Below are 10,288 nucleotides of genomic sequence, written 5' to 3' on the forward strand. Positions count from 1 at the left end.
TTATTATTATTATTATTATTATTATTATTATTATTATTATTATTATTATTAACCTTTATTTAGAAAGCGCTGTAAATTTACACAATTTGCTAACAGCCCTATAAGACAGTTGTTGTTGTTGTTGTGGTGTGACTTTAAGCAATTTCTGACTTATGGTGACCCCCCACAGGTTTTTCTTGGCAAAATTTGTTCAGAAGGTGTTTGTCATTGTCTTCTTCAGAGGTTGAGAGAGTGTGACTTGCCCAAGGTCACTCAGTGGGTTTCTGTGGCTGAGCAGCAATTTGAATTCTAATCTCCAGAGTCGTAGTCCAATGCTCAAACCACTAGAACACACTGGTTCTTCTGTGAAGACAGACCTCTGTTTATATCCCCATTATAGAGATAGAGGAAAGCAATCAAATATTGTTTGCTTGCTTAAGACTATGTCCCATCTGCAATGTCTGCAATATATACTTTACAGTACAGATGTCCAGTTTGCAGCTCATCTCTTAACCACCACATTAAGCTGGCCTCAAATATTTTGCAAGACTCACAGTGTGGAAAACTTCACAGTTCCACCCATTACCGAACAGTGAATTTAGGGTTTGCCACAAGGGTTGCATTTCACAGGAAGCCCAAATATGTGGCAGTTGAATGGAGTTCCCCCCCCCATCCATTCAGCTGCACCAGAAATTCTAAAGGAGAATTTAGTACTAGAGCTGAAAGTTTTAGTTTAGGCTGTATCTAAAAGTGTAAAAGCAAAACAAATGGGATGGAACAACCACATATTTCCCCATATATTGCTAGTACCTGCCCATCTTGGGGTTTTTGCTGGTTTTATTTTATTGTATATTGTATAGTGTGTTTTTAAAGTACTGTATGTGTCATGTAATGTATGTAAACCGCCCTGATCTGAGGAAGGTGCGGTATACAAATAAAAACTTTATTATTTTATTATTATTTATCTCATTGTTATTTATTTGGGCCTCAAATCAATTTATTCATCAGAAATCAATACATTCATCTGATTTTTTTCAATTTAGTCAACTAGAGTAGAACCATTAAATACATTACTTGAATAGTAAGCTAAAACTTCCATTGGTTCTTAGGGTGTACTCTAGTTATTTAAGCTTTGGAGTTATACACAGAATTGTTAAGTTTGCTCCCGTGCGGAGCAAAAAAGAAGCTTCAAAATGGAGCTTCTTCCTGCGGCACAGTTATGACGCCGCGAGGCGCCAATGACGCACTCACGACATCATAAGCGCTGTGCGACGTGCGGACGCATAGCATCTGCTACGTCAACATGGCGGTGGCCATGTGGAACGGCCGCCGCCATTTTGTACGTATTCACTACGTACTAGGGTTAGGGGGGTGCGGAAGCACCGCCCCTTCCTAACCCTAATATGTAGTGAATACGTACAAAATGGCGGTTTGTAACCCGCCTGGAGAAGGCTATTTACTTTTAATGAGGGAACTTCAGGAAATGTTACCTGGTTGCTTGACAAGCAATACCTACTGAAATTCCCTTTTCTACACAACCATTAAATGTGTAGGAGCTGTCTCCCATTTTCAGTCTGGCAGCTCCAATTGGTGGCCATTTTGTAATTTATTTCACTCCTAAAGTTCATAGCAGGCTGTAATGTAAAAACATATAATAACAAAGCTTACACTGAAACTGAGTCCCCATTGCCAAAAGTTAGATCCAAGCAGGGGAAAGAACAGCATTTAAGTCTCATGGAAAAATCCTAAGTTTGGACTTTTGTGACTTTCCAAATCTAGACTTTGGATAGGAGCATCACAGGAGGGTGTAGGGAGTGAGGATTGCACCAGGTGGCATCCTAAGAGGGCGACACCATTGCTCCCTAAATGTCTGCTTTTGGTAGAAATAGCAATAGCAAGTACATTTCTATACCGCTTATCAGTGCACTTAAGCACTCCCTAAGTGGTTTACAACATGTAAGTCAATTGCCCCAACAAATTGGGTACTCATTTTAGCGACCGTGGAAGGATGCAGGGCTGATTCGCCCCTGAGCCCCTGGCTGGTATTGAACTCACAACCTTGTGGTTTGTGAGTGAGTGGTTGCAGTACAGGCATTTAACCACTGTGCCAATAGGTAGTGTCGTTCACCAACATCCCTTTAAAACTCTGGAGCTCAGCAGAAAAGAATATGCGAGTGGAGCAAGGCTCAGTGGCTGGAAAAAGAAAGAGGCATCAAGTGTTTTTTTTAAAAGCTTTACTCCTTTGAAATGTTGTTTACAAACATCACATCTAGTCAAATTTTCACTCCCCCTCCCCACAAATTTGCACTTTAACCACATGAAACTATATAATTGTAAATACATTTAGACTGCTCTTATGATATTGTAATTTAAAGGAATAATTTTAATTTTGCTAGTTGTTTACGTCATAACTGTTGCCATTATATTTAGTGATATATGGCTACAGTGCTCCCTTCTTTTATGGGGGGATCTGTTCCGACCCCCCCCCCCCGCATAAAACAAAAAGTGCATATGCTTGTGCCCCATTACAAGTAATGGGGCTCATGTTTGTGGTGGTGCATGACGATGGCAGCGCATGCACGCCATGAGCATGCACATCATTGTTTCTTCCTGTGCATGACGCCGGAAGCAGCAGTAATAATGCGCCCACGTATGACGGGCACACTGTATAATTTGCAAGTAACATTAGTACAAAAAGATTACTAGGGCGGGATACAAACGGCCCTCAAGGGGCCGTTTTCCCGCCGCCGCCATTCGCTGCGCAGGGAAGCCCCAGCTGCCAGACCGCGAGGCTTCCCTGCGCAGCAAAAAAGGAGCAGCGAAATGCCGCTCCTTTTTTGAACGCGGAAGTGGCGCCGCGAGGGGTGGAGTGCGCCCTCGCGACGTCACTTCCGCCGCGACACGTCTGGACGCACAGCGTCCAGTACGTCAACATGGCGGCGCCCATGTGGATGGGCACCGCAAAAAAGTACGCGCTCCGTGCGTACTGGGAGGAAGGGCCGTCAGGAAGGTAAGAACCTTCCTAACCCTAATACGGCCCTTCCTAACCCTAGTACGCGCGGAGCGCGTACTTTATGGCGGTTTGTAACCCGCCTAAGAATGAGGTATGGTATGATAGGAGAGGTAAATGGGGAGGTGACACCATGAGTTACTGCACCAGGTTATGCCAACCCTAGTGTCTAGATTTTAAACAAGGACATACATAGTTCTTCTGGGCCTGTTCGTTTGTCAAATGTTACTATGTTACATAATTAAAATGTGGCAGGTCAATATATGTGTCTTCCTTCAGCTTACGTATCTGGCCCTATTTCTCTTTCTCTCTCTCTCTCTCTCTCTCTCTCTCTCTCTTCCTGTGTTTATTTTATTCATGTCAAAGAATGTTCAAACAAACAAATACTCTTCAACAATAAAGATGTCTGGAGCATCGATTTTATGATAGGCAATGTCTTCTTTCTCTTGGTTCTATATATATCTATATCTATACTGTGATCCAACTTTGGTATTATCTGAGAGTCTGCTAGTACCGTCTGGGTCACTTGGCTGGGCTGAAAGACAATCATTATTTGCAGACACAGAGAAGTCTTGTAACATTGATGCCAATGGCAGTAACCCCTGGAAAAATCCATAAAGGGTCTGTTTCACTACTCAGCAAGCTGTCAGTCTTTTTTTTTTAAACTGCTACACTGAGAATGGTTCCAATGTTTTCAGAGCTGAAGCAAAATGACTATCAGAATTTAAGTCCTCATTATATGAGCAAGGTGTGTGTATATGTGTGAAACATTTAAAGTACAGTAACTATTTCTTATATTTTTTCCAAACAGCATTCAAAATGGATTATGTTCAAAGATTTGCTTGTGGAAATTTAACAGGAATGGGGGACATTGCACTGAAAAATCCTGTTTCTTAGATTTTGTTTATATACTCGGCAGTTCATAGTACAAGATTTTTCATACCTTGTCTCAATAATTAATCAGAGTGGAGACTGCAGTCAGGAAATCGGAAGAAGATGATGACTTGGAAGGTCTGCTATGAAAGAATATATACGATTCTGAAAATGTAAAGATATATCACTGAATATTAGCTTAGGCTGGTCCATACCATTGCATATCTCATTACTATGCATGGGTGTAAAAGCCAGACAATGAAAAAACCTGAAGAAACCACCCATTTGAAATATGGTAGTTGAGAAAAGTTCTGTGGATACTGTGGATGCTAGATTGACAAACAAATGGACCCTAGAGCACATCAAGCCTGAACTTTCCCTAGAAGTCAAGATGACTAAACTCAGACTGTCATACCTTGGACACATCATGAGAAGACATGATTCACTAGAAAAGACAATAAGGTTTGGTAAGGTGGAGGAAAGTAGGAAAAGAGGAAGATCTCATTCCAGATTGATCAACTCAATCAGGGAAGCAGAGCTGTTGACGATAGAGTGATTTGGGGATCTCTTATTCATAGGGTCACCATAAGTTAAAAGTTGACTTGAAGGCAGTTAACAACAACAACCAAATAAAAGACTTGCAAAACATTCTTTTCATTTTGTTTCATTGTACAGCCAAATAAGAGTGCAATATAAAGGGTAAACAAATCATAAACAAAATTTAAATCAAGCCTCATTGTTTTTATAGTTTTTGTGTATATGTTGATTATTTGTAGAGGAATTATCTGTTTCTACTGATGGTTAGTGAGCGTTTGCAACAATATGTCTACTATGCCTAGGGATGGGCAAATGTGTCATTTTAGTTTTGTACCACATTTGCATTTTGTGAATTTTGGAAAAATCTGACCATAACTAAAGCAAAATGATTTCCCATTGCTACTGTGCCATACTGTGGTTGCATGTGAAACTGCTTTTTAAAAAATGTGCAGAAGGACTAGATATCAAGTTTGTCACATCAGGACAGAAATGCATTTTAAATTTCACTGCTGTTTTTAATAAAGGGAGACTTCTGCTGCTCTGCCAAATTATATCTTTTAAAAATATTAATATATTTTAATATGCATTGTGGTAGTTAAATACTAGATTGGAACAGGTAAATGGAATAGCCTCTTGTTGAGGGACTATTATGGTACACAGCTCTAATTGTGTACTCCTGCATAGAAGGGAATTGGACCAAATGGCCTCTAACTCTGTGATTCTCTCTGGAATCCTGTTGGTAACACATGTGTGTATATGTCCTTCCATTGGATGTTGCAAAGGAGGTATTCAAAACTTCTTTGTGCAATGTCCATGCCTCTCCCCAAGCAGTTTCTGTGTGCTCAAGGCACACTGCGTGACCAAGTGGGAGAAGAGGAGAAGTGCCCAAGCAACATTCAGCAATATTTCTGCAGACAGGGGAAGATTGGTAGTATTACAGGCCCAGTCCAGACGGGCCGAAAAGGACGTCCTTGTCACGTGCAAAGGTGGCGCTTCTAGACACCCCTCGCCCCTTGCATGTGACGAGGGCGTCAAAATGGCAGTGTCCTGTACAGATGGGCACTATCATTGTTACGCAAGTGCTGTGCGGCATCTGCACAGCGCCATGCAACACTTGTGTAACAAGTGCGCCAGTGGTACATGCTGGCGCACTCAAGCCGCCACCGCGCCATAGAAAGAACCCACTGTTTGGTGGCTGAAGCTTCCCTCCATCAGAAAACCAGGCGCCAGCAGGCCGCCCTTTTTGGGCAGTCTGTACCCCGCCACAGTCTCAAATCACCAGCATCCCCCCTCCCACTCCAGGTTTCCAGAAGGCCATGTGAGCACTTTGTGCTGCCTAGGTGCCTTCTGTTCTCTCACCATCAGCCAGGTAACACGCCATAGGATCACTTCCCATTATCTCTCCCCACTAGTCAGTAAATGGGTGCCACAGAACAGTGTAGGGTAGAAGAGATAAAGAACTATGCCACTTCCATGATGCAGGATCATGGCCTATATATAATGTAAGATTTTATAAAGGCACTTAAATTTTATATGTTAAGACACCTGATGTATTTCGTCCACAAAAACTTACTCTGCTATTTCATCATGGTTTGGAAGAAACTCTGCACTTTCAAAGCCAATGCCATTGGAGTGTAAGCTCTGTCAGGTTCTACCAAACTGGTAAATCCTCAAGTATGGCCTTAGCAGAGGATTGCACATGTGTCATCTGAGAACCAGCCAAGCTATAGTTTATGGAGAAGCTTATCACTTGAAGTTTGGACAACAGTTGTTGAACTTGCCATGGGCAGCTGTGAACATGGCGATACAACACCTGTGACAAGTAATAGTGGAATGACTGCCCACACCAATGGAATTCTAACTCTTCAAGTTAGTCTTGTATATTTATAGATATAGTTGGCCCTCCGTTTTTGCAGGGAATCCATTCTGGACCCCCCCCCCAAAAAAAAACAGAGGCTCATGCATATTCAAGATCCATAGTCTTGAATGGGGTGCATCTCTGCATGTGTGCGCCATTGAAAATACAGTGGTACCCCGGGATACGAATGCGCCGGGTTACGAATTTTTCGGGATACGAAAAAATCCCATAGGGATTTATTGCTTCGGCTTACGAAGGTTTCTTCGGGTTACGAAAAAACCGCGGCGCTATTTTCCGCCACCGGAGGGCAGCAGAGAGCTATTTTTCCATTAGCGCCTATGGGAATTCGGCTTACGAAGGTATTTCGGGTTACGAAATTAGCCGCGGAACGAATTAATTTCGTAACCCGGGGTACCACTGTAGTGGAGGTCACCCCTCCATGGATATTCAAGGAAAGGCGACTGTGTATTGCACACACACACACACATAACCATTGATTGAGCTAGCATGGTGTAGTAGTTTGAGTGCTGGGCTAGAACTTTGGGAGACCACAGTATGACCATGGAAACTCAGTGGATGACCTTGGGCAAGTTACACTCTTTCAGCCTAAAAGGAAGGCAATGGCAAGCTCCTTCTGAATAAATCTTGTCAAGAAAATCCCTGATAGGCTTGTTTTAGGATTGTCCTAAGTCAGAAATTACTTGAACTCACACAACAACAAACAGAGGGCTACAGGCATGCTATCATCACTTCCATTTTGGCAACTGGATGTGACATGTTTATTCTAGTTGTCTCCCCCACTGTTTTGAGGCTTTTGGAGTAGAGGGGATTCTGGAGAAACCTGGGGCATTATAGAACAGGCCTACAAAGGTGTGTGTTTGTTTGTGTTTTTTAAAAATGAAATATGTGTGTGCGGGGGGATGCACTGAAAAACAAAGTTTTTCCACACACCCCCAATAGCAAAATAGCAGTTGCAGAAGCTCTGGAGGGGTTGTTAGCTGCCTCAGAGGCCACACTGCCCTTCCCAAGAGATGCACAAAGCCCATGATTCACATTATTCCCACTCCTTCTCTAAAGCTTTAGCTGTATTTTTATGCTGTTGTGGTATTTCTGTTATTTCTGATTGTGTGAACAATCACCGCCACCCCTTCCATGGTTAATGTAGAAGCTCAGTCCTTGTGTGTAAAAAGTACTGGAGGAATCTGATAACAGACAAAGTGTGTGTGTATGCGTGTGTGAGATCTCTTGCTAAAGAGAAAGTGATACCTCCACAGCAGTTTATAACCATAGCACTAAACTTCAGAGAGATTTAAAAAATATTTTTAAAATAGTAAGAAGCAAGGAAATGGGGGAGACAGATTATAACACATCTGCAAACACATCTGGAAGCAAAATGGAGAGGGGTATGGGGGTTGAGCATATTCACATCTCACACCATAGCCCAGATCACAAGCAAGATGCTCATAAACGAACCAAAATGTGACAATGTTTAATGGAGATTTAATGGAGATTTATTTTAGAAAAAGTCACAAGAGCATTTGCAAAGGAAAGCAACGAGAAGCTTCAAGACAGGACAATAAATGGTGCAGCACCATGGAACACAAATTGCCAGTTTGTATGAACCTAAAATGGAAAAGTAGAATAATTATATGAAAAAGGGACACAAAACAAAAGAAACCAAGAGTGGAAATCTTTTTTAGAGGAAAAACGCATAATGCTGAGAATGTACTGTTGTGGTAACATCATCTTATGAGAGACTGGCTCATCTGATGACATTTTCGTGTAGTTGCTCAGTAACTGATCTTGGTGGAATGGAGAGACAATCTCAGCCAGTTCTTCCATTCCATTCCATTCCATTCCATTCCATTCCCATCAGCGTCGTAGTTTTCTTCCCCCCCTTTTTTAAAGGCACAGATTCCCACCTCCTTGTTCTTTTCCTTGGCATAAACTTCAGACAGCAGGGCTACAACAGAACATTCCTTCTTCACATTATAACCAAACAAGGATAGGTGGATTTATACACTCCTTTGCTGATGATATCTCAGTAGTTTCACTAAATCCCCCCCCCCCGCTTGTTCTTTTAGTTGTAAATGCTTGTTTCAGAGTCTCTATTTCCCCTATCAGTTAAAGGCTCTGGTAGTATTATTATTTCTTTTTAAATAAGTATCAGCTAATAATGATCTTTAAAACAGAAAGTCATGTATATCAGCAGCATTCACCTCATTCCCATAGAGACAGGAGCTTCTGCTCTGTACTAACTCAAGGGATTTCAAGCAACATCGTGTCACATTGGGCTTGCTTGGTGTGTGTATGTGTGTGTGTGTATTTAAAAGAAGAGTCATGCCTTTTTGTGTGTGAGGAAATCCTAAGTAACTAGGAAAAACAAATGATATTTTTGCTGCAAGCCATCCAAAACGTTCTGAGGCACGTAACTCTCAGGACTCACAGATGCTGCACTCTGTACCATAATTAGAATAGGATGTGGTATGTTGGGTGTGGGGAGGGGGGGTGGACAAGGAGAGTGCCATTTGAACATACTTGAAAACTTTTTGCCTGGGGTTTTTATAAATATATATACACACACAAAACACATGCCCACACTTCCTGCTGTTGTGTGTATGGGTGTGTATGGAGGGTATGCACAAAATTTAAGTGCTTGGGGTGCTAGGTTTTTTTTAATCTTGTCTATCACAGTAGTAGGATCAAAGCTTATCCTGTTTCAAATGTTATTTTTCTTACAACTGTTAGCCGTGCACTGCTTATAATAGTAGAATTCTTAATCCAACTGTTTGCTTTCACTATGGAAAGTGAAGGACAAATTAATTCTCCTTGTACAAGTAAAAACAGAATGGCTTCTTCTCCAAGTGCAAACAATGTGATTGAGTTTCCAAATCTTTGTTTTTGTGGAGTTTAATTATACTTCAACTCAAGCCAAACTGTCAAAACATGGTAGCCAACTATTTCTTTTGAGAACGCATTACCTTTTGTATATAAAAGCCTGTAATTGAGATTGGAAATGAAACTATAGCTTTGAACAGAGAGAACAAGGCAGTAGTTTGTTGCCAAAAAGGAAAACAAACCAAATCCTTATGTTCAAACTTCTGAGCAAGGGTAACAGAAGCTAGTTTAAAGAAAGGAAAATGGGGACATCAAATGAGCAGCTTTATTACTAAGCTTTATCAGTAGCTTGGGCAGGAAAAGTTCTCAGGATCAGAAATGTTACCTGACAATCACTAGTTTAAAGTTTCCTACGTGAGGATAAATTAGCCATATAATGGGGATAGTCCCTGTATAAAGTCACAGGTTCAGTCTCTTTTTTCAGGTATTGGTGGTTGGTGGAAGGGAATTTCTGAGACCTCAGAGAGCTGCTGCCAGTCAGGACTGTGAACAGACTGTCTTAAATTTACTTTCAATGATCTTTTGACTCACTTTTTGAACAAAAGAGAATCAATGCCTACTAGTTCCAGTGGTGGGTAGTACCCGTGACTTATGTGCATTCACTTCATTGTTTAGAGCATATGGGAATAACTGGTCTTTTAGATGCTTTTGGCCGTCAGTTCCTGTGAACCTTCACCATTGGCCACCATGGCTTGGGGTCAGGAGAGCTGTAGGCCAAAAATATCTGGACAGCCACAGCTGCCCACTTTTGGTCTAAACCGATACTGCCAACATATTGCCTCCCTGCTTGTAATTAACTGAAAGAATCCCAGATGAGTACTACAACAGCTGTGACTCTGTAGCAAGTGTACATACATGGCCTACATGCTAACATACATGAAGCTATTGACATGACTCCTTTTGCTAGTCCTGACTGGAGTAGCCCGTTAAAGAATGGACTTACATGTTGATTCAAGACACATACTCAGACAGCACACTGAGCACAAAAGTCACCAAGTCACTCTTTTCTCTTTTTTTGAATGAGGCATAATGTATTTCTGTTTAAATTCTAATTACGGTTTCTAAATTTGTGTCTATTCACATGAGTTAGCTCATCTACATTTTATGCAAGTCTGTCTGTTTTCTGATTATTC

At 41.4% G+C, this 10,288-nt stretch overlaps 1 long non-coding RNA gene across 1 annotated transcript in view; it reads right to left on the reverse strand.

Moving 5' to 3' along the window:
* Positions 1-10,288, reverse strand: part of LOC121923259 — a 29,918-nt gene that overhangs the window by 6,527 nt on the left and 13,103 nt on the right. The window contains exon 2 of the long non-coding RNA XR_006102343.1: positions 3,933-4,027. This is a non-coding gene — a long non-coding RNA (uncharacterized LOC121923259). The remainder of the gene's footprint in view (positions 1-3,932; positions 4,028-10,288) is intronic.

The sequence above is a fragment of the Sceloporus undulatus genome, chromosome 1 (genome assembly GCF_019175285.1).
Source record: "Sceloporus undulatus isolate JIND9_A2432 ecotype Alabama chromosome 1, SceUnd_v1.1, whole genome shotgun sequence".
Lineage (NCBI taxonomy): Eukaryota > Metazoa > Chordata > Lepidosauria > Squamata > Phrynosomatidae > Sceloporus > Sceloporus undulatus.